General features: G+C 43.9%; 1 long non-coding RNA gene across 1 annotated transcript; it reads left to right on the forward strand.

Annotated features, from left to right (window-relative positions):
• The first annotated feature begins 8,501 nt into the window (after nucleotides 1-8,501).
• On the forward strand, nucleotides 8,502-9,042 carry LOC121771122. Its single transcript, XR_006043938.1, has 2 exons — nucleotides 8,502-8,649; nucleotides 8,766-9,042. It is a non-coding gene; the product is annotated as an uncharacterized LOC121771122 (long non-coding RNA).
• The last annotated feature ends 18,541 nt before the right edge of the window (nucleotides 9,043-27,583 follow it).

Here is a 27,583-nt window from a genome sequence, read left to right on the forward strand (position 1 = left end):
TCGTCTCAGCGAGACGAGACCCCGGCGAGACGCGTTGCAGCCTCCATCTCGTCCCGTCTCGTCCCGCGTCTCGTCGCGCGTCTCGACTCGCCGAGCCACGAGACGAGCTGTCTCGCCACGCGCCTAGGCGACGTGGCGCAGCCCGGCGTCGTGCGTGACGCCCACTCGCCGGCCCGCGAGTGGGCGTCGTCACGTGCTGACGCAATAAATATTTTTTTTAAAAAAAAATCGAATTTAAATAAATAAAAAAAATTTTGTAACGGTATTATTACCGTTTTTTTGTTTTTTTTTTATATTTTTTTTGTTTTTTATTAAATTTTTTACTCTATAAATACTCCTAAACCCATCCTCATTTACACACAACTACACATCTATTCTTCATATCATCTAAATTTTCTCTCAAATTTTCGCTGAAATTTTCATAACCCAACTCAAGATGTCCGGCGACGGCGAGGGCAACTATGGCGGCTCCGGCTCCGGCGGGTGGGATCTCAACTCATTCGGCGATTGGGAGAACATGATCAACACATTGGGCGGTGGAGGTTCGTCAACGCCGGGGACCCAGGGTTCGGCGACGCCGGGGGGGTACCAACCACCCAATTTTGACCTTGATGCATATGTTCGTCCCAACGTCCCGCGGTTTTCGCAGGGATTATCCCAGATCCGGGAGGATTTTCCAGTTGATCCCACGCCGGGAGTAGGCCGAGGCAGTGGAGGTGGGCGAGGCGGTGGAGGTGGCCGAGGCAGTGTACAACCCCAGACGGGCGAGGACGAGGAGGAAGAAGAGGAAGAGGAAGAGGATCTTGGCCGACATCCGTACAACAACCTCGAAACGATGGCGGTGTACAACGCCTGGATCACGGTCTCGTACGATCCCATCGTCGGGAATCAACAAACCCGGAAGTGTTTCTGGGAAAAGGTTGTCGAGGTCTACCACCAAATAAAGCCGAACCGCTCCCGCAAGCGCACAGTTAAAATGATCCGCTGTCACTTTGACCGAGTCGACCGACAGGTCAAAAAATTCTGCGGCATCTACTCGGCGGAAGAGGCGCGCTACCAAAGCGGCGCCACGGCCACCGACATTTTGACGTCCGCTTTGCGCGCCTACTACCAGGACGAGGGACATCAATTCAGATTTGTTGATGTTTGGCGCGCCGTCAAGGACGAGGAACGATGGGCCGGCGGTTTCCGCTCCAGCTCGGGCTCAAACTCGAAGCGCACGAAGCATACGGCGAGTGGCCAATACTCGTCTAGTGCTGGTGCGTCTGGTGGTGACACTGCTGAAGGCATCAGCCAACATGATGCTGAATTCCAGGAGTTTGCGGGTACGGTCGGCGATGCAGGAGGATCCGCGAGTAGGCGCCGTCGGCCGCAAGGGACGAAGGCGGCGAAAGCGGCTAGAGCAAGGAAGGGCCGAGGCGAATCAAGCCAGCCGGCCTCAGGATCGGGCTCGCGAGGAGGCTCGGACACACTTATGGTGGCGTACATGACCGCCACAATGGCGGACACTTCCCGCTTCTCGCACTCCCAATACACGGCCTGGTGGAACGGAATTGTGCATATGGCAGCACAACTTGGCCTTCCGACTCCCCCTCAACCTCGACCGCCTCCGGAGGATGATTAGCCCTTCCGATTAATTTTTTTTTATTTTGTGTGTTTTTTTATTTTGTGTGTTTTTTTTATTTTGTGTGTTTTTTTATTTTGTGTGTTTTTTTATTTTGTTTTAATTTTAATAAAGTGTGTTTGTTTAAATTGAATTGGGTTTTGAAAAAAAATTATAAATTAAATTGAATGAATAGTAATTAAGAGGCGGTATAGAGACGGTTAAGAGACGGAGCGTTGCAGGTTCCGTCTCTTAGTTAAGAGATGAAGGCAAAAAGGACAGTGGGGCCCTCAAATAGTGCTCAAATAGTAGTTAAGAGACGGTTTAAGAGACGGTATAGAGACAGCGTTGTGGATGGCCTGAAACTCGATATCATGTAAACGTTAAATAATATTCAACCACACATTACCCAATATGTTTTGGGTCGGTGATACGTTAATTTTGTCACATCACAGGCATATCCAAGTGCATAAAAGAACAAAAATAGAAAACGTGATTATTATTGAGAGCCTAAAAATGATTATAAAAATAGATAATTGAAAAAATTAGTACTACTATAATTACCAATAGAGACAGACAGACCACGTGTTGCACGTCACCGGCCACCTATTCAAAATTGTGAATTGCAGCCAATCATAGGCGGCTATGCACATGCCCGACCCCACCACTGCCTAAACCGAGGTACCGACCTTTTTATTTAACCTCATGCTCAAATCTATCTGAATCTACAATTGTTTTTAGTACTCCTATAAGTGTGTGCATACTTTCTATGTATTAATAGACGTCACCACGATTCAGGAACAGGCGGTTCACGGTTCGGAACCACCGGTTCCAGTTCAAAAAATAAGTGAACCTGAACCGGCTCGGCCAAGGTTCGGCGGTTCCGGTTCGTGAACCGTAAATCGCCGGAACCGCCGTTGCATGTCCGGTTCCGGGCCGGTTCGTCCGGTTCGGCGGTTCAATTTTTTTTTATATATTGTGAATTTGTAATTCAAGTAAAAAATGTAAATATATTTGTATAAATAAAATTAGAATAAAGCGATGTACATATGCAATTTTATTGATACAAATTACAACTTTAAAATTGCAAATTAGTACAACTTTAAAATTACAAATTACAACTAAAAATTTACAAATTACAACTTTAAAACTACAAATTACAACTTAAAATTTACAAATTACAACTTAAAAATTATAAATTACAAAAGACTTAAAGTCTTGATTACAATTTACAAATTACATATTCGAAACAAATGGGAGAAAAAAGAAATAAAGGAAAAGGACTTGAGCTCAACTTAAATTTAAAATTTAAGTTGAGATGCCTACGTATCCTCAATGCTCAATTGCATTTTGGAATCAAAGTCCACGTAGTTCTCTTACCTTGCTTACCTATTTGGCTTGATCGTAGGAATTGGCGGCGCGCCTACTCTTCTTCGTCGGGGAAGTAGTCTTGGTCGGGTTGTACTACTTGATTGTTCCAATCCGGTTCTTGGTCTCTAATTTCGGCAAAGCACCAATCATCAAGTAACATGGTGGCTTCCATGTTTTGCCCGGTGAGTCTACTTCTTCTGTCGTCCAAGACGTTGCCTCCAACACTAAAGGCGGACTCGACGGTGACAGTGGAAGCCAGAACTAAAAAGATCTCCTTGGCCATTGATGCAAGGATGAGAAAATCTTTCTCGTGTGATCCCCACCAATCTAGGACGTCAATTTGTTGGGGAACGGGACCTCCTTCTTCCTCATTGAATGAAAAGTGTGAGTCAAAATATAAGTCTAACTCACTTGTCGAATTTGCCGTCCTTCCTCCGCTGCTGAAGCCGTATAGGTCCGCCAATTGGGATTGGGCGTCGGGGTCATCAACTTGGAAGAAGCCAAAGTTATGTGTTTGACGGGGGGTCTAGGTCTCACTTGGTGGGTACGGTTGTACTTGGCTTCGTAATCGTGAAAGAGAGCCCGCAAGTCGAACTCAAAACTTCTTTGGAGGCTTGGGAGGTGGGGGAGGTTTATTTGGAATGTTTGGGCTAGGTTTATGTAGTTGTCGTCCTCGTCAGTTTGCAAAGCTCGGGGTGGTTCAAGATCAATATAAGCCAAATTATTGTAATAAAATTCTAAAATTTTGAAAGTACCAACTAGTTTCCACTTTGGATCCAAAATTTTGGCAAACAAAAAGACCGTGGGGATCTCGTTGAAATACTTGAGCCATTTTTCAACCATGTAATATAAAACACACATTAACTCAAGATTGTTTGTGGAATTTTTCATTGCAGTTTTAAAACCAAGTGATATGATCATGCAATGTTCTAAAACACGAACGGATGTGCAATAATACACACCCAATAACTCAATAGTGGCATTTCGAAAACCTTTGAATAACTTAAACAAGCTCATGCATTGATCCTAACAAGAAGATGTTAGATATAAATCATCAACAGGGTAAGTTCTATAAAAATCAACTAAATATTCTATATGCTCCAATGTAGAATGCAACATATTATATATAGAGTTCCATCTAGTAGACACGTCTAAAGTAAAAGTTGTGTACCTTATTTTCTTCGTGTGACAATACTTCTTCCACGCCTTGCCAATTTGAGGCTTCTAGTGGATCAAGGATACAGCTGTAGTAATAGGTTGAATATGTCTTTGCCATAAAGACAAAGCATCTCGTACACATAAGTTTAAAATATGACAAATACATCGTTGGTGAAAATATTTACCACTTATCGCCGGGGAGCAAGCCGCAATTAAATCGGATATACTTGTGGTGTTAGCGGTTGCGTTATCAAAACCAACCGAAAATGTCTTGTTGCATAACTCATACTCATTCAAAACTTGAATAATTAAAGATGCAATTGCTTGTGCGGTGTGTGGGGAAGAAAATTGTCTAAAACCAATTAAACGTTTATTTAAAGACCAACTATTGTCTATAAAATGACATGAAATTCCCATGTAAGAATTTCGTTGGAAAGAATTCGTCCACACATCGGAGCAAATATTAACTTTGTGCCCCAAGGTGGATAGAAATTTTCCAACCTCTCTTTTTTTGTCAAAAAACTGACGGTTGTTAGATCTTTGAGCAGTAGAGGGGGGAATTCTCTTTGTAGCAACATTAAAAGCGGTTTGCATAGTAACTTCATATTTTTTGTCATTAAAAAAATTGAACGGCAAATGTTTCATTGCCGCCCATCTTACCATAGTATCGGTAACATTTTTCGGATCATATTTAAATAGCGGCGTACCTATTTGAGACGATGAGCCGGCGGGGAAGTTTATTTGGCTTTGGGACTTAGAATGCTCATATTCCACGTGGTGTTTTGCCTTCAAATGGCGATGGAGAGTACCATATCCCCCACCGATAACAAATGGATAGACTTTATCGCAATAGTTGCAATATGCTTTGAACTCACTTGTCTCAACGGTAGTGGTCGGATCATTAGGATTTGAAATTACCACCGGGACCTTCTTGAAATGTTTGGTGAAAATCTCGGATTTCAACTTGGGAGACATCTTTTTCTTTTGTCGTCCTGCGGGAAGAGGAGCATCGACCTCCTCCTCATCATTGTCGCCAACTTGGGCGGTGCTAGAAGGGGGAATTGATGCGATCCATCATCGCCTTCGTCCGACAATAGATTCACATCGTACTCGAAACGCGAAGCCGAATGTGAATGCCCCCCTTGTTGGTCGTCGTCGGCGAGGGCAAGTAACAAGGCCGCATTTCGATCTTCTTCCTCCTACGAAAATTATACAACTAAGTAAAAATACTAACACAAAAATAAAAACACATAGACACATAGATGTTGAAAAATGAAATTATGAATTTAATAAAAATGAATTAACAAAAAAACTAAAACATATTATAACTTACTTGAGCTCGAAGAGCGGCTAGCCTTCCCACATCCTCCGCAACTTGTGCTCTAGAAGGGGCACGTCGACGACGAGTATCACTTTGATCTTGGGCAATTCCCTTGCCCCGATCACCACCACGACGAGATGAAGACATGTCACGACCACAACTTCCTAGTCAAAGAAAGCGCAGCTATTTCGCGACTAAAAATTCTAAACGGTCTCAACACATCATCATAATTACTGAAATTAAGGAAATACTGTCTAAAAGTCATCAAAATAGCAAATTATTACATCAGAGTGAAAAGGGGGACATTGTCTTTACTGAGACAAAGCTAGGTCTATGCAGCGGAAGAGTTCCAAGACAAGTATAACATGTATGGAGACATACTACACTAGCTACCCTTCTTTATTTCATCTTCAGTCCCAACACCTCCTCTGCCTCGATCGATCAACCTGCACATTTAGGAAAACAATATGCAGGGCTGAGTACTTGATATACTCAGTGGCTTATGCCGAAAACTGTTTTTCTTTTAATTGTCTGCCAAGCTGAGTGAACGCGGGGTTTTTCTGAAAACAAGTCCCGGTCACTAAAATCTGTTATTTCTTTCTGAAATAGACTGCAGTCTTTTAACTTTCTGATGATATACCATGTCAAGCTGTGTGAATCGGGAATGTGGCCACATTCCACGATCACTGGGTCGGCCAACCTGGCGCTAGCTCACGACCCACGAACCGGCCAACCTTGCGCTAGCTCACGGTCCCTATGTGTACACTAGTCCGAGTAGGATTTACTGACCTACTGGGACCCGAATTCGTTTTAACCATGAATGGCAATCACAAAATAAAACATGGCATGACAATTCATTCAAACGTTCACACTTATTCTCATAGAGTTCTGTAAATAAAAAGGAAAGAAGCCCACACCTCAATTGCTTAACTCTTGCAAAATAGGTGCTTTCCCCTGTTCTGAGATTATGCGTCGAACGACGACGTTCCTTTACAAAATTAATATATTTAAATTAGACCTCAAAAATCTTGCATGAATGCATGCCTAAGCGTGTGCTTATTATTTTAATTTCTGCCTTCTAAAATTAGAAGTCTTAAATCTTTAAATCGGTGATTTAATTTGTTCTGTAACCGGCTGACCCGTTCGGTATTAGAATTCTCGGATTATCTTAAGTATTTAAGAAATACTTTCTGTGACTATTATAGTCCGCCTTAATTATTCACTGGCCTTTATTTCACTCACGGCTTATAAGTTCTTTTCTTCCGTGGCTTAGGAAATAATTTCCATTATACTTGAAAAGAGGCTCTTCACTAAAAGTATTAAACCGAGAACTAATTTCTTAAGTTCAGCAAGGAGTTTACTTAATCTGGGCCAAGGTATTATTTCATTAAGCATTTTCGGTCCAGCTTAACTAATTGGCCCAATTCTTTTCTTCTTCTCATTTAATCTGGCCCAGCTTAATTAATTCCAGGCCCAAGTGATGAATAGTGGAAAAGGCCCAAATACCCCCTTCACCAACCATTGTCACTATCTCTCTCTCATTTCTCAAAAATCCCCAAATTGAAAATGAGGAACCCTAGCCCCCTTTCTCTCCTTCCTCTCGGCGATTTCGCACCCCGCCACCTTCAGCGCTCCTCGCCGGCGTGTGAGGAACCGGAGTCAGCCCATTTCTATTCCGTTCCTCTCCGCATCGCACGACCGCTCCCACCCTCTGTCTTCTACTCGGCAAGAAGGGGTCTAAAATTTGGAAACCTGGGGAGGTGGAGGACTCGTCGCTGTCTAACCGGCGACCCACTACCCACCATCTCTTCCCCCTTTGAGGCATAACCTTGTACGGGCAATCTTGACGACGTTTTGTTCGCAGAGGGGTCACCCGTGGAGGGAAGACGTCGTATTCTCCGTCCTTCAGCGGCATCCCTCGGTCCACGCTGCCGTCGCCTCCATCTTCCTCCCTTCGGCGACGCTGGACCCCTCGGCTTAGGGGTGACACGCAGACGGCGGTTCTGCCGCTGCGGAGACCCTCGTAGCAGTGCGCCGTTTAATCAGGCAGTCGCCTCGCCGAAGCTAAGTTCCTACTAGTTATCTTCTTTCTCTTGTCATAGTCTAGTCCTAGTTCGCGTTTGAAAAGCAATGTGGTTGTGCTTCTATGTGACTGATTCTGTGTGGAAGACACCATTCCATGGTTCCTTTCCTCCAGTCTCAAAAGTGCTACACTACCCTAGACATGCATCCTAATGAGGCTGGGGTATGTGCAAGGGAGGTTTACTGATTTCTCAGATTCTCATGTTATCATAAATCGTTTCCATGTTTTGTTTCTATCATGCTCGAATGATGCCATTAAACTTGAGATTTAAGCTGATGGGTGTTACCTTTCCCTTGTAACTCCGCTGAACTTGCTAAGCTACTCCCTTCCTTGGTCTTGACCTCTCTTGCTCCTCCGCTTGCTGCTCCGTTTAGTAACTAGTTTGTTGTGTGGTGTGGGATGGAACTGAGGAGGAGATTGGCATATTTATGCACAGCTTGTAACTGAAAGCTGCACAATGACTGAGGTACTTGGCTGACCTTGCAGCATTCTTTAACTGATTTTGGTGTTTTGTGCTGCCTTGTACTCTGATTCATTCATGAATTTGTCTTCTTTTGCAGGTGCACACTAGAGGTGGCACTGTGGGGGCTGATTTCCGGACTATAACCGGTTTGGGTAGGGAAAGCAAGGGCTGTTACCTGCAGCTTTGCAGAGTATTAGCTGGAGGGGAGCCTGCTGGCTGGAGTTTGCTTCTTTCGGTCCAACACTCACTCACATTTCTGCAAGGTATTGTTTCCCCTTCCATTTCTTAATACACTTCTCTTGTTGTCTCTGTAAACGATTGAGGAGATCTAACGGCTGTTGAAACGAGTTGTCATAACAGCCGAGCTCTTCTTCATGTTTTGATCTTTCTCTCCAGATCACGGAGTTGCCGAGCTTGGTGCCGAACTGCCGAGCTCGGTGCCGAACTGCCGTGCTTGGTGGCGAACTGCCGAACTCGGTGCCGAACTGCCGTGTTTGGTGGCGAACTGCCGAGCTCGGTGCCGAACTGCCGTGCTTGGTGGCGAACTGCCGAACTCGGTGCCGAACTGCCGTGCTTGGTGGCTGCTCGTTTGGCTGGTGTGAGCCGTGGAGTGCAGGGATAAAGCAACCTCTTACCTTTCTTTTTTTTCGGTAAGTTTTGGTCTTCAAAGCTCAAAGTAGGTTTGTTCCTTATCCTTGCTTACTTTGCCAACTAAAAGCTTTAGTGTCTTATGTAACCTCTTGTTTATCTTGTTGTTTTCTGGCAGGGACAAGAGGCTGACTCTTCTCGGTTGCTGTCTCGTCTGTTCAGCCCAACGGGCCATCGGAAACTGGGCCGAAACCATGCTAGAAGAAGGGCCCGAAGCTAGTAGTTTCATTTGTAAAGAGATAGGGTTTCTATTTGAAATTCTCTCTTTTTCTTAACATGTAAAAGTTTATTGGTGTGTATTTAATTCCAAACACTTGAAATTTGGTGGCTTTGAAATTTCTGAAGTTGTACTTGTACCCTTATTCAAGAAATAAAAATACTCTTTCATTCGTCAATAAAAGTTCTAGTATTTTATTTCATAATTCCCGAGAAATCTAAGTCTCGGCTATTACATTCTACCCCCCTTAACAAAAATTTCGCCCCGAAATTTTGTCTCAGTTAGGTAAAAAGCTGTGGGTACTTCTCTTTCATCTGGTCCTCGAGCTCCCACGTCGCCTCCTCGCGGCCGTGATGCTTCCATAGGACTTTCACTGTTACAATATTCTTATTTCTCAACTCTTTAACTTTTCTGTCCAGAATTGCTTCTGGCTTTTCTTCATAGCTCAAATCTGGTTCTAACACCATTTCTTCTTGGTGCACTATGTGTTTGGGGTCAAACACGTACTTTCTCAACTGTGATACATGAAACACATTGTGAACATTCCCGAAACTTGGCGGGAGCGCTAATCTGTACGCCACAGGGCCGACTGTTTCTAGGATCTCATAAGGTCCGATAAAACGCGGTTTCAGCTTGCCCTTGACGCCAAATCTGGTTATCCCTTTCGATGGGGATATTTTCAGAAAGACCTTGTCTCCTGTCTTGAACTGTAAATCCGTTCTGCGAGCATCTGCATAGGATTTCTGTCTATCTTGAGCTTCCTTGATTCTCCCTCGGATTTGTCGGACAATTTCTATCATTTCCTCTACCGAGTCCGGTCCGAGAATCCTTCTCTCACCAACTTCATCCCAGTAAAGTGGTGATCTGCACTCTTTCCCATATAATGCCTCGTATGGAGCCATGTCAATAGTTGCCTGGTAACTGTTATTGTAGGCGAACTCTATAAGTGGAAGTACTGACTCCCAGCTCACTCCACGGTCGAGCACTACAGCTCTTAACATATCTTCCAATGTCTGGATCGTCCTTTCGGACTGTCCGTCCGTCTGTGGATGGAACGCTGTGCTGAAATTCAGCTGAGTGCCTAACTCTCGCTGTAGGCTTATCCAAAATCTAGAAGTAAATTTTGAATCTCGATCTGAGGTGATCGTTACTGGGACACCATGTAAACGTACGATCTCTCGCACGTAAATCTGTGCCAACTTGTCTGAACCGTATGTGATACGAATTGGTATGAAATGAGCACTTTTGGTGAGGCGATCGATTACAACCCAGATGGCCGTGTTTCCCCGTTGTGATTTTGGCAATCCTGTCACAAAATCCATTGCTATATGCTCCCATTTCCATTCTGGAATCTCGAGAGGCTGCAACTTTCCATAGGGTCGTTGATGCAAAGCTTTCACTTGCTGACAAGCCAGGCATTTTTCCACAAATGACGCTATGCTTCTCTTCATGCCATCCCACCAAAATTGCTTCTTCAAGTCCTGATACATCTTCGTACTTCCAGGATGGGCAGTATAGGGTGTCTCATGAGCTTCACTCATGATCTCATTTCTGAGTGTCTCCTTATTGGGTACGCATAATCTCCCTTTGAAAGTGAGAGCATTATCCGCCTCTTCGTGGTAGTATTCCCCTTTTCCCGTCCTTACTCTGAGACGGATCTTTTCTAGAGCGTCATCGTCTCTCTGGGCTTCCACAATTCTGGCTCTTAAATCTGGTTCTATGACCAAGGTGGATATTCTGCTGTCCACTGTCTCCGGGGCTCTTACTATTTCCAGCCGCATCTTGGCGAATTCCCGGATAAGCTCTTCCTCTTGTGTGAGGAAAACAGCTGCTTGAGGCGCTGTCTTTCTGCTCAAAGCATCTGCTACTATATTGGCTTTGCCTGGGTGGTAGTTTATACCACAGTCGTAGTCCTTGACTAGTTCCAGCCATCTGCGCTGTCTCATATTCAGATCTTTCTGTTCGAAAAAGTATTTGAGACTCTTATGATCTGTGAAGATCTCACACCGAACTCCGTAGAGGTGATGTCTCCAAATCTTCAGCGCATGGACCACTGCTGCTAATTCCAGATCGTGCGTCGGATAGTTCAACTCGTGCGGCCTCGATTGGCGTGACGCATATGCTATCACCTTACCCCTCTGCATCAGCACGCACCCGAGTCCGACCTTCGATGCATCTGTATACACCACATAGTCGACTCCCGCCTCTGGTACGGCTAGCACCGGCGCTGTGGTCAACTTTTCCTTAAGCAATTGGAAACTTGCTTCACATTCTGGGGTCCAGTTGACTTTAACTCCTTTCTTGAGTTGTTGAGTCATCGGCCTTGCTATTTTAGAAAACCCCTCAATGAATCTTCGGTAGTATCCTGCCAGTCCTAGGAAACTTCGAATTTCATTGGGCGTTGCTGGTGACTGCCAACGTTGCACGGCTTCAACTTTAGCGGGGTCTACTCGGATCCCTTCTGCTGTCACTATGTGTCCAAGGAAATTCACTTCATTGAGCCAGAACTCACACTTGCTGAACTTAGCATAGAGTTTCTCGGCTCTTAACGTTTTCAAGGTGGCTCTCAAATGTTCCTCGTGTTCCTTTTCGTTCTTCGATTAGATGAGCACATCATCTATGAAGACCAGAACGAACTTGTCCAGGTACGGGTGGAACACGCGGTTCATTAGGTCCATGAACACAGCTGGAGCATTGGTAAGCCCAAAAGGCATTACCGTAAATTCATAATGGCCATATCTGGTGCGGAACGCAGTCTTTGGTATATCGTCTTGTCGAACTCTCAACTGGTGATAACCCGATCTCAAATCCATCTTCGAGAACACTCCAGCTCCTTGCAGCTGATCGAAGAGGTCGTCGATTCTCGGTAAAGGATACTTGTTCTTGAGGGTTATTTTGTTCAGCTCTCGATAGTCGATACACATCCTTAAGGTGCCATCTTTCTTCTTTACAAAAAGTACTGGTGCGCCCCACGGCGACACACTGGGTCGAATGAAGCCCAGGTCTAGTAGTTCCTGTAATTGCATTTTGAGTTCCTCTAACTCCCTTGGTGCCATTCTGTAAGGCGCCTTTGATATTGGAGCTGATCCTGGTTCCAGATCGATGCTGAACTCCAATTGCCTGTTTGGTGGCAAGCCTGGTAGCTTTTCTGGGAATACATCAGGATATTCTCGTACTATTGCCACGTCCTAAATTTTCTTGTCCTTTTTCTCTTCTTCGTTCAAAAAGACGAGGTATGCAGGGCATCCTTTCCTCATCATGGTTGTTGCTTGCAGGGCAGAAATAATCGATTTTCGTTTCCTCATGGAGATCCCATGAAACATTACGGGTTCTGTCCCAGGGTATTGTAGCGCTATCTGTCTCTCCTTACAACGGATTGTGGCGTAGTTCTCGGCTAACCAATCCATTCCTAGTATAATGTCGACGCTCCACATCAACATCACATGTAAGTTATGAGCTACTAGGTTCAGGTTTCCCATGGAAAATTTTATGTTTGAGCACGTTCGTGTGATATCTATCAGGCCTCCTACGGGTGAGGACACCCTCATACTATGTTCCATCACGTCCGTAGGCAAGTTCAAAGTATCCACACAAGATGTTGATATAAAGGAGTGTGATGCACCGGTATCAAACAAAAGGGCGATTGGTACGTTGAGGAGAGTTCCCATACCTGCCAAATTGCCTTGCTCCCGTTTCCCTTCCTCGGCCCTGGCCTGCTTCTGCTGCAGTGCGAAGGCTCTTGCCTGTGGGGGAAGTCTCGGGCGTAGCTGTCGCTGAGGACGTGGTGCAGGGAGCATCGCCTTCTCTCTCCTTGGTTCAACCTGGAGTGCCCGCAGTTGCGGACGCTGTCCTCCCGTTCCAGTCGCCTTGCTCGGGCAGTTTCTGGCAAAATGTCCCTTCTGCCCGCAGTGGAAACATCCACCAGTCCCGGCCTTACACTCGCCGTCATGTCTCTTCGAGCATCTCGCACATAGAGGTGCCTGGGCTCCGCGCTCCGCAGCTGGAGTCGGGGCAGTTTGGTACCAACGGTTCTGCTGTGGCTTAGGGGCAAACTGTGGTTGCTCAGCATCAGTCGGGACTCGGTCTCCTTCCCATTTCCTCTTTTCTCGAGGGAACCGCTGCTGTGGCGGCGGTGGAGCAGTGGTGACATGTGTCGTCGGCCTCTCTTTGGGCATAGCTGCCTCAATGTCCAGGGCCCGGCCCAATGACTCGACATAAGACAGACCTCCATGACTGGCCAGAGCCATTCTTATTTCCGATCTCAGGCCAGTACAAAACTTTTCGGCCATTTTCTCGTCCGTGTCTACTAGTTCAGGCGCATAGCGTGACATGTCACAGAATAACCTATCGTACTCGGTCACTGTCATCTTTCCCTGTTTCAAACTGTAAAACTCCACCTCTTTGGCCTTGCGGTAGCTCTTGGGGATGTACTTGCCGTACAGCTCATTCTTAAACTCCTCCCAGGTCAGGTGCTCCAACTGTTCGCGAGTCATAACCTTTCGCCTAGCTTCCCACCAGAAGTCGGCGGACTCAACCAGCTGAAACTTCACACATGAGAGTCGCTCTCTGTCGGTGCACCGAAGAAAATCAAAGATGCGCTCGATCGCACGCACCCAGGTCTCTGCTGCAGCAGGATTCCCCAGACCATTGAACACAGGTGGGTTCTGTTTGAGAAATGTTTCTTCCACTCGCCTCTCCGGCACTGCAGGAGGCGGTGGTGGAGGAGGTGGCGGTTGTGCTCCTGCTCCCCCAGCCTGGTCTCTCCTAGGTATCTGCTCTGGTACTTGCGCGTACCTTCTCGGCCTGCCTGCTTGTCTTCTGGGAGGCATTCTGTTTATAAAGTGATGTTAGTACTAGTTATTCACTTTCTTCAATAACAAAGTGTGTATCTCTTTAGGATTCATTTCATATCTTATGCATTTTCTTTCATGCATATACTTAAAATAAATCAATAGGAGCCATAATTTGTGCAACGTCATATGCATTCATCATAGAGTGGAAGATTGCCTCTCGCGAGGTCTTAATATCTTTTACATATGACATCATCGAAGTTCTACAAAAGAAAGGAAACTAATCTACTACGCTAGCACGGCTATGACCCGTCTGACCGAGCCCTACTCCGAGTCGCTGCTGATCCATACCGGGTCGCCGTGGCTCGTCCCTGGGAAGGGCATCTCAAGTGGTGACCACAGCTCCTCCTCGTCCTTGGGAATGGCGACAGGCTGTGGAACTACTGGGGTCACATAAGGCGCCACTGGTATGTTGGGATCGGCGGCAAAGTTGGGATCCACGTACTTCGCGTATAGATATAGGCTCCCGTAGAAAGCCTGGTCTACCGGATGGAGCGGCAGCTGCGGCTCCTCAGGATAAGGCTCCACAGGGGGCGGAGGAATCTCTAGTGGAGGCTCAAGAGGCTGTGGTGGTCTGGTATCTGTCATCAGGTCCGTGAGGCCGCCAGTCTGTGGCTCCTCGTCGTCGTCATCATCCCCCACCATATCCTCCTCGGGATCCTCTTCCTCTGGATTCTCCTCTTCCGGATCCTCCTCGGGATCCTCGTTGCTCTCTCCACCTCCTGTGCCACTCTCCATCGGCTCAAACTCGTCGCCGGACTCCGACACATCTCCTATCTCCGCCCTACTCCTGCGACGGCCGGGAACTCGGGACGACTGTCCCTCCTCAAATACCCCGTCTGCCGCCCGCATCAGGGCCAAAGGTGGCAGGCTACGGAACTGCTCACTCCCCGGGGCCTGCATGTCTGGCGGGGGCCCGTTCCCAAAGTGGAAACACCCTGCCGAGACTGCACTCAAGAAGCCCGGCATGTCTCCTATCGGCTCATAGGTCGGAGGCCGCGAAGAAGTGTACAACTGGGCTGTGGTTGCCATCCACCCCTGCCACTCCGGTGGGAACAACCCCACCAGTCTCATGATGCCCTCGTAGGGTTTCACCCCATGCCAATTCGCCTCCTCCCATAGCTTACCATAATGGGCGACGAATTCGGCGAGAGTGTCCCCGTGGCAACGCCGGTACGTCCTGTAGTAACGTACCACCGCATCTGGATCAGCACCTGTCCGGAGTGGGCGTCGGTGGGTAAAACGCTGTCGTGCCATCTCTACATAAAAGAAGAAAAGCCCTCAAAACGGCTCGTAACTGAAAGTATGCATATACAAGTATGCGAAAAGCTGTAAAAGATGGTATGAACTGAGTCGTTGTCTCTCGAAGAGGTCGTACTAGATTTGTCTGTGGCTATGTCTCATAACCGGCTGGTATACACATATATCTATATATGTACTATCTGTATGCTCAAAGGAATGGACTTCCTTTCTTTGCTGTCTATTGATATTGCAACGATACTTTCTGGTTCGTTGTTGATTGATTTTTTTTTTTTTTTTTTGAAATTCTGTGGAATTAGGGGTTCTCCCTAACTGATGAGTTCAGTTGGTCTCGTCGCCGTGGAAGGCGGTAACAAGTTCTCATTCTGCTAATACTTGATTCTGCATGTCTCACCTAAGGTACTTCTCTAAAGCACTCTAGGTTCACATACATAGTCCCCATGACATCTATACATTCATGTCAAGCTCATAAAACACAGATACAGTAAGCATATCTCATGCAAAGTATCAGCTATCACGTTGCATCTTGCAAGCATTTCAAATAAACATTTTCGTTCCCATGAGGGCTGTGAAAATTATTTTCTTTTTCTGGAAAAACTTAGAAAATTTCATTTTCTTTCTCAAAATGAAAAAAAATATTTTCTTTCTTCAGAATTCTCTTTTCTGGACGAGCGGGCGTCGACCCCTGTTTCTGGTGCAGTTGATCGTGTCGAGCTGAGGTGTTGGGATCTTGTACTGATCATTCTGTTCACTTTCTAGCCTAGTGCTACTGTTCTGGACTGAGGCTTAGAAAGAAGGTTCTTGGGTCAGAGCGAAAGAAAAGTGCTCTGATACCACTCTGTCACGACCACAACTTCCTAGTCAAAGAAAGCGCAGCTATTTCGCGACTAAAAATTCTAAACGGTCTCAACACATCATCATAATTACTGAAATTAAGGAAATACTGTCTAAAAGTCATCAAAATAGCAAATTATTACATCAGAGTGAAAAGGGGGACATTGTCTTTACTGAGACAAAGCTAGGTCTATGCAGCGGAAGAGTTCCAAGACAAGTATAACATGTATGGAGACATACTACACTAGCTACCCTTCTTTTATTTCATCTTCAGTCCCAACACCTCCTCTGCCTCGATCGATCAACCTGCACATTTAGGAAAACAATATGCAGGGCTGAGTACTTGATATACTCAGTGGCTTATGCCGAAAACTGTTTTTCTTTTAATTGTCTGCCAAGCTGAGTGAACGCGGGGTTTTTCTGAAAACAAGTCCCGGTCACTAAAATCTGTTATTTCTTTCTGAAATAGACTGCAGTCTTTTAACTTTCTGATGATATACCATGTCAAGCTGTGTGAATCGGGAATGTGGCCACATTCCACGATCACTGGGTCGGCCAACCTGGCGCTAGCTCACGACCCACGAACCGGCCAACCTTGCGCTAGCTCACGGTCCCTATGTGTACACTAGTCCGAGTAGGATTTACTGACCTACTGGGACCCGAATTCGTTTTAACCATGAATGGCAATCACAAAATAAAACATGGCATGACAATTCATTCAAACGTTCACACTTATTCTCATAGAGTTCTGTAAATAAAAAGGAAAGAAGCCCACACCTCAATTGCTTAACTCTTGCAAAATAGGTGCTTTCCCCTGTTCTGAGATTATGCGTCGAACGACGACGTTCCTTTACAAAATTAATATATTTAAATTAGACCTCAAAAATCTTGCATGAATGCATGCCTAAGCGTGTGCTTATTATTTTAATTTCTGCCTTCTAAAATTAGAAGTCTTAAATCTTTAAATCGGTGATTTAATTTGTTCTGTAACCGGCTGACCCGTTCGGTATTAGAATTCTCGGATTATCTTAAGTATTTAAGAAATACTTTCTGTGACTATTATAGTCCGCCTTAATTATTCATTGGCCTTTATTTCACTCACGGCTTATAAGTTCTTTTCTTCCGTGGCTTAGGAAATAATTTCCATTATACTTGAAAAGAGGCTCTTCACTAAAAGTATTAAACCGAGAACTAATTTCTTAAGTTCAGCAAGGAGTTTACTTAATCTGGGCCAAGGTATTATTTCATTAAGCATTTTCGGTCCAGCTTAACTAATTGGCCCAATTCTTTTCTTCTTCTCATTTAATCTGGCCCAGCTTAATTAATTCCAGGCCCAAGTGATGAATAGTGGAAAAGGCCCAAATACCCCCTTCACCAACCATCGTCACTATCTCTCTCTCATTTCTCAAAAATCCCCAAATTGAAAATGAGGAACCCTAGCCCCCTTTCTCTCCTTCCTCTCGGCGATTTCGCACCCCGCCACCTTCAGCGCTCCTCGCCGGCGTGTGAGGAACCGGAGTCAGCCCATTTCTATTCCGTTCCTCTCCGCATCGCACGACCGCTCCCACCCTCTGTCTCCTACTCGGCAAGAAGGGGTCTAAAATTCGGAAACCTGGGGAGGTGGAGGACTCGTCGCTGTCTAACCGGCGACCCACTACCCACCATCTCTTCCCCCTTTGAGGCATAACCTTGTACGGGCAATCTTGACGACGTTTTGTTCGCGGAGGGGTCACCCGTGGAGGGAAGACGTCGTATTCTCCGTCCTTCAGCGGCATCCCTCGGTCCACGCTGCCGTCGCCTCCATCTTCCTCCCTTCGGCGACGCTGGACCCCTCGGCTTAGGGGTGACACGCAGACGGCGGTTCTGCCGCTGCGGAGACCCTCGTAGCAGTGCGCCGTTTAATCAGGCAGTCGCCTCGCCGAAGCTAAGTTCCTACTAGTTATCTTCTTTCTCTTGTCATAGTCTAGTCCTAGTTCGCGTTTGAAAAGCAATGTGGTTGTGCTTCTATGTGACTGATTCTGTGTGGAAGACACCATTCCATGGTTCCTTTCCTCCAGTCTCAAAAGTGCTACACTACCCTAGACATGCATCCTAATGAGGCTGGGGTATGTGCAAGGGAGGTTTACTGATTTCTCAGATTCTCATGTTATCATAAATCGTTTCCATATTTTGTTTCTATCATGCTCGAATGATGCCATTAAACTTGAGATTTAAGCTGATGGGTGTTACCTTTCCCTTGTAACTCCGCTGAACTTGCTAAGCTACTCCCTTCCTTGGTCTTGACCTCTCTTGCTCCTCCGCTTGCTGCTCCGTTTAGTAACTAGTTTGTTGTGTGGTGGGGGATGGAACTGAGGAGGAGATTGGCATATTTATGCACAGCTTGTAACTGAAAGCTGCACAATGACTGAGGTACTTGGCTGACCTTGCAGCATTCTTTAACTGATTTTGGTGTTTTGTGCTGCCTTGTACTCTGATTCATTCATGAATTTGTCTTCTTTTGCAGGTGCACACTAGAGGTGGCACTGTGGGGGCTGATTTCCGGACTATAACCGGTTTGGGTAGGGAAAGCAAGGGCTGTTACCTGCAGCTTTGCAGAGTATTAGCTGGAGGGGAGCCTGCTGGCTGGAGTTTGCTTCTTTCGGTCCAACACTCACTCACATTTCTGCAAGGTATTGTTTCCCCTTCCCTTTCTTAATACACTTCTCTTGTTGTCTCTGTAAACGATTGAGGAGATCTAACGGCTGTTGAAACGAGTTGTCATAACAGCCGAGCTCTTCTTCATGTTTTGATCTTTCTCTCCAGATCACGGAGTTGCCGAGCTTGGTGCCGAACTGCCGAGCTCGGTGCCGAACTGCCGTGCTTGGTGGCGAACTGCCGAACTCGGTGCCGAACTGCCGTGTTTGGTGGCGAACTGCCGAGCTCGGTGCCGAACTGCCGTGCTTGGTGGCGAACTGCCGAACTCGGTGCCGAACTGCCGTGCTTGGTGGCTGCTCGTTTGGCTGGTGTGAGCCGTGGAGTGCAGGGATAAAGCAACCTCTTACCTTTCTTTTTTTTCGGTAAGTTTTGGTCTTCAAAGCTCAAAGTAGGTTTGTTCCTTATCCTTGCTTACTTTGCCAACTAAAAGCTTTAGTGTCTTATGTAACCTCTTGTTTATCTTGTTGTTTTCTGGCAGGGACAAGAGGCTGACTCTTCTCGGTTGCTGTCTCGTCTGTTCAGCCCAACGGGCCATCGGAAACTGGGCCGAAACCATGCTAGAAGAAGGGCCCGAAGCTAGTAGTTTCATTTGTAAAGAGATAGGGTTTCTATTTGAAATTCTCTCTTTTTCTTAACATGTAAAAGTTTATTGGTGTGTATTTAATTCCAAACACTTGAAATTTGGTGGCTTTGAAATTTCTGAAGTTGTACTTGTACCCTTATTCAAGAAATAAAAATACTATTTCATTCGTCAATAAAAGTTCTAGTATTTTATTTCATAATTCCCGAGAAATCTAAGTCTCGGCTATTAGAAGACATGATATAAATATTTATGGAAATTGAAAGTGGAGAATAGAGAGTAGTGTGATTGTGTGAAGATGATAACGTGAACAACGTGAGTAAATTATGAGCGCAAATAACGTAAACAACTTGAGAGAACGAGGATGAAGAATAGAGAAATTGAGATTGAGAGAGAAATTCTTATTAATACAAGAATGAAAGAATGAGGTGAGTAGAAATGAAGAGGAGGGGGTATTTATAGGGGAAAATTGTGATTAAATTTTAAAAAAAAATTCAAATTTTGAAATTTTGAAAATCCGGCGGAACCGCCGGAACTACCGGTTTGCCACCGGAACCGCCGGTTTCACGCGTAAACCACCGGTTTTTCGGTGGAAACCGCCGGTTTCGTCAACGGTTTTCTGATAAAAACTGGCGGTTTCTGACCGGTTTCTGAAAAGCCTATGGTTAGGTCGGAATAGGCCTGAAAAGTTGTCGGGAACCGCCGAACCGGCGGTTCGGAACCGCCGGTTACGGTTTGCCTAGAATTGAAACCTGAACCGGCCCGGCGGAACCGGCGGTTCCGGACACAGTTCGAACCGCCGCCGACGGTTCCGGTTCGGAACTGCCGGTGACGGTTCCTGGCCGGTTCAGCCGGTTCGGTTCGGTTTGGTGACGTCTATATGTATATTAAGAGCATCCCCGTCTGTGTTTACGGGGAAGAACGATGTCCGTGCCGTTGGCGCTGCATCCCTTGTTCGCCGCTGTACTTTTGCCGACGGCACGGCGCAGCTCGATGTGTCGAGCACGTCGACGTAGCGCGTTTCTATTTGCCAACGACTTAGCCGTTGGCATTTTCTAATTTTCTTAAATTTGAAAATAATACCATAAATAAAAAAAAATCAGATTCCCAAAAATATAGTCATTTCATTACCATTTTTTAAATTTTTTTAATCCCAAAATCATCTATAAATACACACATTCATTATCCATTTTTCACATCAAATTATCTCTCATTCATATTTTTTTAGATATTTTCAATACATTTTAATATTGTGAAAATGTTTTTATTTAAATTGAATAATAGAATACTGGGACCCTTGAACATGTTCTTGCTGAAGAGTATGGATATGGGTGTTGTACTCTTGTGAAAGAATATGGAGTAAAAAATGTTAATAAATGTGGGTCCGGGCCCTCATTATTAGCAAGAGCATGGATGGGGATGCTCTAATATTACGAACTAGAATTTAATGCTAATTTGATTAATTACTGTGCAGCAAATGTATGATTCGTATCACGTAATTAAGTTTTAATTGAATACTGGATGTCTGGATTGTATTATAATATATCCTCGATTTTCAGTATACAAATATTCAAATGTAGTTTTCCGATAAACGGGACATGTTAAAATAAAATATGAAGCAATAGATCGAACTTCACCTGATTCTTATTATTATCAGTGAAAATATAGCATATGCCTCTCGAATGACAGTTGTCCAAATGTTGCTTAAAAAAACCTTTTAATAATTTTAAAAATAAAATACAAATAAATTGATTTCAAAGGAGAGACCGAGAGAGCGCGTTTCTTAACAAAATAAAATTAAGCCCACCCAAACGCTCGCAATCTGAGGCCCAAATGATAGCCTAGTACTAATCCAACTTAGGCCTGGGTACGATCAGCCCATATCGATCCATTTTCCTGGCTGCCCTTTATCAAATTGACAACCATCATAAAATAATACTCCTAAAACTAATCAACCATTAATAAATATTAGTAATATATTTTAGTGGATGAGTCTGGAATACACCGTTTCTGACATGTGTAGAACTATCTTTGTTAGTCTAGAGTAATTATGCACAATATTGGCACACTCTTGTAGTCCCATAAGTTCAGTTACAAAATGAGTCTAGAATTATAATACTCTATTTGTCCCACTCTAGGAGTCTCATTTGAGTTTGGTATGGAGTTTAAGAAAAATAAAGGAAAGTTGATGAAAAAAGATAGTGAAATATGATTCCTACTTTTTTATATTAGTTTTATAATAAAATGTGAGTGAAAAGATATTAGTGAAATGTGAAGCCTATTAACATTTATGGAATATTTCAATCTGGACTCCTAAAGTGAGATACCCAAAAATAATAAACTGAGACTGCTAACTAAAGTGGGAGGAAAAGAGTAACATCCATGCCAAACAAACTTTTGGTGTTTTGTGGCCATGTATAACGGCCCAACAACCTAACGGGCATCTGCACCATGGGGCCTGGGGGAAGGACGAGATGGGGGAGGGACGCATTTGAAAGTGTCCCTTCCTCCTCCTTGTTGCTTGGCCGAGGATCGGAGGGGTGAAGGGACCGTCCCTCCACGCGCACACCCATCCTTCCCCAACCACAGAGCTGTGGCCCGTGTGAAGTCCCCTCATGAGTGGACTTCCTAATTTCACTTTTCTTTAACAAAACAAAAAAAATATTATTTTAATTCAAAATTTAACCAATTATAGATAAAATATTAGGCATATTACAATAATACTATTCTTTGTGTGTATTTTCAAATTTTATATGAGAATCATACATAAAAATCAATCTCTTCTTAATAAAATCGACATTGATAATAACCTACCATAAATATACATAAACAATTTCTACAAGTTGCTAATAACAGCGAAACATGTTTGGGTGGGTGATACGACCCTACGTCGTATCCCGTTTTACCGGCGTCCTAACGAAGGATCGGCGATAGCAAGAACCGGCTGTGCGCGGGAATTCCTCTCCGTCGGGCAGCGCGAGATCTTAGTAAAAGAGAATTTCTCAACAATTTGTTGGACACGTAACGATTTTATTGATTTACTGAATGAATGCAAATAATAACCATCTATCCCTATTTATAATACTCAAATACTATACCCTAACTTATTGACCAAGATAACAAATATATGGAAGGATTTGGTGAATCAAAAGATATAACTAAATAATGAGATATAGGATCGTATCAACTCCCCCCCGGTTAAAATCCACCTTGTCCTCAAGGTGGAAACCACGAAGCAACGATGATAGTTGAAAGCTTTGGCGATGCGTATCCTCCGGGATCAAACACATATCGAACAGTTGAATGTCTTCCTTTATAACTTCCCTCACACAGCAGCGCCATAAACATACACTCATACGTAGCATGCTCTAGTTCTGCGTTATCCATCTCCACTCTTGCAGCTTCCGTTTTGGCTTGTTCTGCAGCATGCTCATTCACCTCCACTTGCTTCCTCAAGTTGATGACAGACTCCATTTCCATGAACAATGTTTTCTTATTATTTATTGCATCGGCGATGATTTCCTCCAAGTGATCAATAATAGTACAATTTTGACTACACATGGAGGAATTGCTTATGTTTTTCCCACGGGAAGCACTGTCAGTAGATGACGATGTATCCGATTCATCTAAAACAATCAAGTGTTCCTCACTGGACGTACTGTCAGTAGTAGTCGAGGATAAATTTGATCCATCTAAATCATTCTCACCATTTTCATCTAAATCATTCTCATCATATTCATCTTCATCATCCTCGTCAGCGTAACACAATAAACGTTGTTTGCACCCATGACCCACCACCCATTTATCTGGGCAGTAATAACACAGACCCAACCGAGCTCGTTCGGCCTTTTCTGCCTGCGAAACCCGGACCCTCGGCGGCCTTGCCTGATCAACCGCACGTCCCGGATCTCCCTGGGTCTGAAACGGCGTCGGTAAAGGTTGCGATGACTGCTGCGCCGGAGTACTCTCCACCTGACCCCTACCCTCTCTGTTCTGCCAGGGGCGACGAGAAGTCGTCGACGACGGTGGCTGGAGGGTGCGATCTACATGAGTATCCGTTAGCCCCAGTACGCGTGCCATAGCAGCCGCTGAGGACAGCGGTCTGTGCAACTGTAGTCGTGCCTTCATAACTGGTTTAGGGCCTTGACGATCAAAACAACCACGCACATCCTCCAAGAAATTCTGCCACGTCACGAAATCGTTAGTCGCCAAATAGTTGAATACCCAATCCGCCGCTGGTTGATCAAATAACATGACCGCGTAGTGCAATCGTTGGGCATCGGGAATCATCAAATGATTGAAGTAAGAATGGACCCACGAGATCCAAATTGATGCATTTGTCCCATCGAAACGTGGGGCCTCCATGTGCACCCTTTTGGGTTGATCATAACCCGACATGTTGGCCTGGAAACGTTGTGGGGGATCCCAACACGTTGATGGCCTTTCCTGCGACTGGTCGAAGCCTCCCGCACGGGTACGGGCCTGCATATACCCTGGCGGGTCCCAGCATGAACCTAGTTGGCCCCTGCCTCCGCGGCGACCCCGACCCGGCTGCTGGCCGTCTCGCAGCCCCCCGTCAGTGTACCGTGAATTATACCCTCTGTCACCATACCGTGTATACCTGAAACCATCATCCCCCCAATCCTCTCCGGCCTCGAAACACGAGGGCGGTTCTGCCTCGCGCGCCACCGGCGGCTCCAGATACTGGGAATGTCGCTCGGTCTCGTCCCTCCACGCATCAAATCTGTCGAGACGATCCAATAAGCGATCCAACTTACCACTCACCGAGTCGTCGTGATTTATCTCTTCCGATTGACGAACTTCCAAATCCCCATCATCTAATTGCGGTCGATGAGGGACCCCAAAATTGCGACGATCAACGGGCTGTTGACGACGCTGCCCCCCACTCGTGAATGAGTCAGGGCGTGAAGAGCCCCAGCCGGCTCTGCTGTTGTAGTAAACACGTCTCATGAGCACACAAGATGAAAGCACCAGATGATACGACCCTACGTCGTATCCCGTTTTACCGGCGTCCTAACGAAGGATCGGCGGTAGCAAGAACCGGCTGTGCGCGGGAATTCCTCTCCGTCGGGCAGCGCGAGATCTTAGTAAAAGAGAATTTCTCAACAATTTGTTGGACACGTAACGATTTTATTGATTTACTGAATGAATGCAAATAATAACCATCTATCCCTATTTATAATACTCAAATACTATACCCTAACTTATTGACCAAGATAACAAATATATGGAAGGATTTGGTGAATCAAAAGATATAACTAAATAATGAGATATAGGATCGTATCAGTGGGAAAATGAAGTAATAGATTTTGGTTGCTAAATGCAATGGACAGACATGAAAGGAAGGATGTTATTGTTTGAAAGGAAAAATTATGGATTAAAGTTGGGTGTAGGGAATCAAATTCAGTAGAGAACAACATTTCAAATCAAATTGCATGATGAGATATGTGGGGATTAAAACATAATAATATCACGAGAATCCTTTCTTTTTTACTCATAATTATCACCATGAAAAAGAACTCATCCGTTCCTCATCTGGCTTTTACTATCCGTGGGACTGTTGTGGAATATTTGACCAATCATACACTTAAATTCCTTCAATATTTTATGTTTTTAGAAAAAGTTCATCTTTTCTTTAATCATTGTTCAAATTCTATTCACATCTCATGTAATTTAGCATTCATTATAGTTTATTCTCATCGAATTTTAGAAAGTGACTATTGAATATTATGTTCGTGCATATCCCATCTAGTGGAATGTGTTGTTTCTTTGTAATGCATCCCTGCAGATTCTCTCTGGTATTTCATTACTATTTTTTCTTTTTCCTTATATTGTACTAACATTTATACTAGTATTAAATTATTGATTAGGGTTCATTGATCCAATTGTGATTTATATTTTTCCTGAATTTATTTTTAAATATTAATTAAGAACTAATTATTGCAAGGTAAATCAAACGACATAAATTAGTAAAAGACCTAATAATTCAAATATTCAATCATTCTAGACCAAAATCTTAACAACCCGCAACAATTGTCATGTAATTAGACACTTTCACGTGACAATAATGTAAATGAATAGCTAAAATATGTACCTGGTTTGTGATTGATTAAAATAATTAAAAATTAGGACAGTAACCCCAATAACTTTATGGACAAAGATTTGGACAAAATTAGATGACAATACACATTTCATTCGTTCACTTCCTAAATATACTTCACAGGCGAAATAATCCTTTGCAACCTGGCACACATGTCATGACAGTGGGAATTTAATCCATTCGCTTTAATTTATAATAATAAGTCACACGTTTATTGATTTATAGAGTGAATGCCTTTATATTCAATTTAGAGTAAATGGAATATAACAGTTAGTGTCCATAAAATGTCTCACTATACAAATTTCAGTGATAAAAGTTGATTCATCTCGTTCAGAGTATAGTGTTTTATATCGCGAACTTTTAGAATATTCTAGAAAATGTTGTCAAATTTTAGCATATTCTAGCTAGAAATCCTCTAACACTTTCATCTTTTAATTAAAATTTTAAAATAATTAAAATTTCATTATTTTTCATTAACTCTCCCCTCGACAAAATGCTAATTTATCTCGCAAAATGCTAAGATAGTTTTATTGTGCAAAACTTTCATTGAACACAAAATGAAGCATTCACAATTTTAGATAATTTGGTAAATTGAAACAATTTTAATCTTTATCTTCAATTCGTTATAAGCTGGTTAATTATCCCGGATCTTTTTCTAGAATATGTTGCAATATTGAGAATAAAAAATATTATCAGCCATTATTTATTATATGTCTTGTTCTTAAAAAATACTAAAAAAGTACAAAAAAATAAAATAAAAATAAACCGGTCACTCCTCTTAATGAGAGGTTACATTTTTAACTACAAATATAGTTCCTTTTGTGTTTTATGGTAGAATTATTACTATAAATCTAAAAAGTCACTTTAGCACAGAGTAAAACAATAAATGAAACTATACTAGATTTGCTACTAGCTGTGAATCACACTATTTTGTGAGAAAATATGATAGATGTAATGGTCTCTTGACAAATCTTACATTTTTTTCTATCTCAAAATTTTGTTTTTCAGGTCAATCATGGATTATATAGTGAGAATTGAGAACGCCCAACACAATCAAATGATGTATGGCCTGAAGAAACCACTCCTAGCATAACTTCTTTTGTGGTTTGTTCTACAAAACGGACAGACTTTCAAGAATCAGTGTGAGTGGAATCGGGAATAATCGATATGTTGGAGCCAGAGACTATGTAGCATGTTCTATTCAACTGCAGGGTGTCGAGCAGTTTGTGGTATCATTGTTGGTGTCGACGGGATATGCCTCCTTTCATCAGAAGAGTCTCCATTCTGAAAGTTTGAAAAACTCCTAATTTTTATGATTTGATCTGAAAATGTGGCCCTTTCACATTTTCTACCCAATACTACTATAATTCTCATAAATAACCGTGCTTAAATTTATTGTTTGGTGAAATCCAAGGTGAAAACATAAATAGGCGGCTGCCATATTTATAAGGATGAATATCTGTTAAGGACCTAAATCCCTAACGATCCGATAAAACGGACAATAACGAGATAAAGATAATCCGGCGCCCGTGAGGGTCGGCGGAGATAAAGATCTTGGCCGCTGTGCGCGGGTTCCAACCCGTCGGGCAACGGCTACAGATCAGATATACGTTCCGGCTGTGCGCGGAGACCTTCCGTCGGGCAGCAGGTAGCGTAAGGAATTAGGGATTCAAAGAATCACACGTGGACTTGGCCAAAATAATATTGTATTTCATTGAATCATTGTTGGATGCCTAAATATGATAACAAGCTCTCCTATTTATAATACTAGAATACTAGCTTAGGGAACAAGAAACAAATATAAGAAAGGATATGCAAATCTCTAATATATCTAAACTAATTAATACTTAATAGAAAAAAGGCTCGTATCAACTCCCCCACGGTTAAAATCCACCTTGTCCTCAAGGTGGGAACCACGAACCAAGGACGAGAGTTGAAAGCAAAAGCTTTAGCTAGACGTCTCCTCCTGGATCAAACACATATCGAACAGCTGAGTGTCTCCCTTTATCACCTCCATAAAAAATCAACAAAGGAGACCCAACTTTGTCGGAAAAATTCCTTGCCAAATCGAAAAGCTTGTCCACGCCTCCCAGAATGCCCAAGCATGGCATGTCATTACTCGGAGGGATCAACCTTGCATCTTTGTCGAGCGATGTTGATCGATGATTCATACTTGGAACATCACCGACATTCAAATCCACATAGACACAAGCAATTACTTGCAAATCGGTGTAAGCACCATCTCCTTTCTTGCCCCAACAATTTCCAACAATATTTTTGGATGACACTTGAACAACATTGAGTGAGGCGATTATCTTCTCCACTTCACCAATAGAACCATTCTCCTCTTTATCTTCTAGCAACGTTTCCTGAAGCAAAA

The sequence above is a fragment of the Salvia splendens genome, chromosome 16 (assembly GCF_004379255.2).
Source record: "Salvia splendens isolate huo1 chromosome 16, SspV2, whole genome shotgun sequence".
NCBI classification, from domain to species: Eukaryota; Viridiplantae; Streptophyta; class Magnoliopsida; order Lamiales; family Lamiaceae; genus Salvia; species Salvia splendens.